We start from the raw sequence: 480 nt of genomic DNA on the forward strand, positions 1-480 counted from the left end.
GCACTTTGATCCAAGTAATGTTGTTTGATTTAGTCCGGGATACCTGTGCGTCCCGTTGACTTCGGAACACTTGTATTGATCTAATTAACAAATATATAAAAGCATATGTTTAGATCAATCCCACAAATAAGTAAATATATAAATATACACGAATATTTAGAACGATCCCACTTACAAATCAACGATTTCCTTCATAGCCGGATAATTGGTCCAGTCACCATTTACCGAATTCAGATAATACACGACTTCTCTTATAGGGTTGATAGCAAGCAACAACCAGTGTGCTCTATAAATTAAAACAATAGGTTATATGAAAATTTTGCTATACACAAAAGAAACAGAGATTAGATGAACCAAGAATGAGAAACTAACCCTACTGGTCGGGTATTATACGCCCAAAGATGCAGACTTTCTGAATTGCCGGTGGACATGAATCTATCGACTAAGAGCTGTCTAACTGATTCCGGTTCCGAAGCAATT

General features: G+C 36.5%; 1 long non-coding RNA gene across 1 annotated transcript; it reads right to left on the minus strand.

Moving 5' to 3' along the window:
* On the minus strand, positions 1 to 480 carry LOC131647023 (uncharacterized). The gene is made up of 3 exons (XR_009297709.1): positions 373 to 480; positions 176 to 286; positions 1 to 80 (listed from the first exon to the last, which is right to left on the minus strand). It is a non-coding gene; the product is annotated as an uncharacterized LOC131647023 (long non-coding RNA).

The sequence above is a fragment of the Vicia villosa genome, linkage group LG2, assembly GCF_029867415.1.
Source record: "Vicia villosa cultivar HV-30 ecotype Madison, WI linkage group LG2, Vvil1.0, whole genome shotgun sequence".
In the NCBI taxonomy this organism is placed as follows: Eukaryota; Viridiplantae; Streptophyta; class Magnoliopsida; order Fabales; family Fabaceae; genus Vicia; species Vicia villosa.